At 41.3% G+C, this 3,549-nt stretch overlaps 1 protein-coding gene across 1 annotated transcript in view; it reads left to right on the plus strand.

Moving 5' to 3' along the window:
- UST (uronyl-2-sulfotransferase) overlaps positions 1-3,549 on the plus strand; it is a 280,713-nt gene that overhangs the window by 235,804 nt on the left and 41,360 nt on the right. The gene's annotated exons all lie outside the window — the stretch shown is intronic.

Below are 3,549 nucleotides of genomic sequence, written 5' to 3' on the forward strand. Positions count from 1 at the left end.
GGCCGCAGCCGCCTTCAAGCCTTTGCTGCTCTGGCCAGAGCCGCCTTCAGTCTTCACTCTGCTGCTTCGTGCCTACGTATGCAAATTAACCGCCATCTTTGTTGACGGTTAATTTGCATATCTCGCTGATTAGCCGATGGGGTGTAGCAAAGGTACGGTCAATTACCATGTTTGTCTATTATTAGATAGGATATATATATTATATATACACTATGCTTTTTTTCTCTACATACTTTCCTATGGCAGTTTAATTTATAAATTAGGCACAGTAGGAGAGTAACAATAACTAAAAATAGAATGATTATAACAATATACTTTAATGTGAATGTTGTCTGTTTCTCTCTCCTTCTAAGAATATTTACTGGACTCACTTTTTTCACTAAGAAAGCACTTCATGGCTTCTCTTTGGCATATCTGCATTGCCAGCATCACTACTCTTGAGCTCTGGGGCCATTAATAACATAAGAGTGACTTGAACACAGTAGATCTGCTAACCCAGATGGTTACTAAGTGACTAACGGGTGAATGGTGTATACAGAATACACATTCTGGACAAAGGGATCATTCATGGCCTGGGCTGGACAGAGAAGATTCCATCATGCTACGCAGAAGAGCGCACAATTTGAAACTTATGAATTGTTTCTTTCTAGGGTTTTCCATTTAATATTTTCAGACCCTGGTTGACCCTGAATCCATAAAAAGGGAAACCACAGATAAGGGCAGACTACTGTGTATACCATCAACTCTGGTTTTATAAAAGTAATCCGTCATTCTACAACCTCTGGATTAAACCGATGCTGTCTTTCAACTTTCATTTCCATGTTTATTTCCTACTTCCTATTGCTTTTGTGCTGCAAAAAAACTCAAAAACACTCTGGCACCTGGCAGAGATACAGCCTTTGGTCAGGAGGAATTCATACTACACACATTTACAGACACCAATGAAGTTGTTTAAAGAACTCAATTATCATTTATAAAATTAGGTCTATATTCTAGACCAGTCTGCTATTGGCTCATCTACATCAATATTCTTCATAAAGATTGGTTTTTCAGCAGTCATGTGCTAGGCCAGAATCTAATCACATTGATGTGTGTGTGTGCGCATGCACCCATTCGCTCAAACAACTAAACTTCTTAATATATAGCAATCATATCTGAGTGAATAGTCTTGGTCACAAATGTATTAATAGTTCCTAAATAATAATAATTTGCATAGAAATTTACAGTTTTTAAAGCTCTTTCAGATGCTGGATCTCATTTGATTTTTTACACGAATCCTCTGAAGGTGAGAAAGACAATAGCTTTTGTCTCATTTTCTAAGCAAGGAAGATGAGATTCAAAGAGGTTGAACAACTAGTTTGCCCACAGTTACCAAGTCCTAAGTGACCACAGACTCTCAAGCTTCTGCCCCCAGTGCTACCACAAACACCATCAACTGTGACCCTCTCATGATTCTTCATTATCACTAACTCAGAGGTTATTGGGTATTAAACCCAATATAGTACATACTACAGTAGAAGGCAAGTGCTTAAAATAAAATTTTACAGATTATTTTTTAATTTTTGTAATTGCAGTTCACATTCAATATTTTATAGTAGTTTCAGGTGTGTAGCATAGTGGTTAGACAATCATATGCTTTTACAAAGTGGTCCCCCCAATATTTCAAGTGCCCACCTGACACCATACATCTATATACATATATAAAAGCCTAAGCGACCGAACCACCAGTCGACCAGTCACTATGACGTGCACTAATCACTAGGGTACAGACGCTCAACACAGGAGCTTCCCCTGGTGGTCATTGTGCTCCCACAGCGGGAGCACTGCTCAGCTGACCGATGGGTGCCAGACGCCGGGCTCACAGCTGGCAAGCGCAGCTGTGGTGGTGCGAGCCTCTCCCGCCTCCCCTGCGCTACTGAGTGGCAGTGGCATGGCCTCCGGCCAGGCCACCTGCTGCTTCGCGCACGACTACATCCCCCAAGGGGTCCTGGATTGCAAGAAGGTGCAGGCCAGGCTGAGGAACCCCACTGGTGCACGAATCCATGCACTGGGCCTCTAGGAGTTATTATAATACTAGAGGCCCAATGCACAAAGATTCACGCAAGAATAGGCCTTCCTTCCCCTGGCTGCCAGCACCACCTTTGCTCTGGCCGGAGCCGCCTTTCCACCTTTACATGCTGCCCAAGGGCCCGGAGCAGCTGGGGTGGGGCAGAATGCCTGCGTCATCACCATGGCGATGACACAAGCATCCTGCCCCACCCCGCTGCTCAACGCCTGCATATGCAAATTAATCCACCATCTTTGTTGGGTTAATTTGCATAGTGTCGTGAAGTGACTGTTAATTTGCATATTCTGTCTTTATTAAATAGGATTATTGCCTATATACCTTATGCTGAACTTTACATCCCCATGACTATTTTATAACTACCAATTTGTAGTTCTTAATCCCTTCACCTTTTCCACCGAGCCCCGCAACTCAACCCCTTCCCTTCTGTCAACCATCACTCTGTTCTCTGTATCTATGAGTCTATTTGTCTTTCCTTTTTGCTTATTTATTTTGTTTTTTAGATTCTACATGTAAGTGAGATCATATAGTATTTGTCTTTCTCTGTCTGCCTTAATACCCTCTAGCATAATACCCTCTAGGTCCATCCATGCTGTCACAAATGGTAAGATTTCATTTTTTATGGCCAAGTAATAGTCCACTGCTTTTTTAATCCACTTGTTTATTGATGGGCACTGGGTTGCTTCCATATCTTGGCCATTGTAAATAACATTGCAGTGAACATAGGGGTGCATATATTCTTTCAAATTAGTATTTTGGGTTTCTTTGGCTATATACCCAAAAGTGGAATCGCTGGGTCCTAAGGCAGTTCCATTTTTAATTTTTTGAGGAACCTCCATTCTGTTTTCCATAGTGGCTGCACCAATCTGCATTCCCACTAACAGTGCACAAGGGTTCCCTTTTCTTTTTTTTTTTTTTTGCTTTGTTAGTAATGAAGAAAAGTTTATGTGGTATCTCTTCCAGATGAAAACGTATCCATTGACTTTAGAAAGGTATTTGATTATGTGCATATTTATAGCTTTATTTTTAAATTTTTTTTTCCCTTCCCTCCTGCCCCCCAACCCTCCCCGGCCTTCCCGCTGCAGTTTGACAATATGTTTGAGGCAGCTCTGCCTCTGTATCTATTATTGTTCAAAAGTTTATAATGGTCTCTATTATCCATGAATGTGTGAGATCATGTGGTATTTTTCCTTCATTGACTGGCTTATTTCACTTAGCATAATGCTCTCCAGTTCCATCCATGCTGTTGCAAATGGTAAGAGTTCCTTCTTTTTTACAGCAGCATAGTATTCCATCGTGTAGATGTACCACAGTTTTCTAATCCATTCATCTACTGATGGGCACTTAGGCTGTTTCCAAATCTTAGCTATGGTGAATTGTGCTGCTATGAACATAGGGGTGCATAGATCCTTTCTGATTGGTGTTTCTGGTTTCTTGGGATATATTCCTAGAAGTGGGATCACAGGGTCAAATGGAAGTTCCAT

The sequence above is a fragment of the Myotis brandtii genome, unplaced genomic scaffold (assembly GCF_000412655.1).
Source record: "Myotis brandtii unplaced genomic scaffold, ASM41265v1 scaffold847, whole genome shotgun sequence".
Lineage (NCBI taxonomy): Eukaryota > Metazoa > Chordata > Mammalia > Chiroptera > Vespertilionidae > Myotis > Myotis brandtii.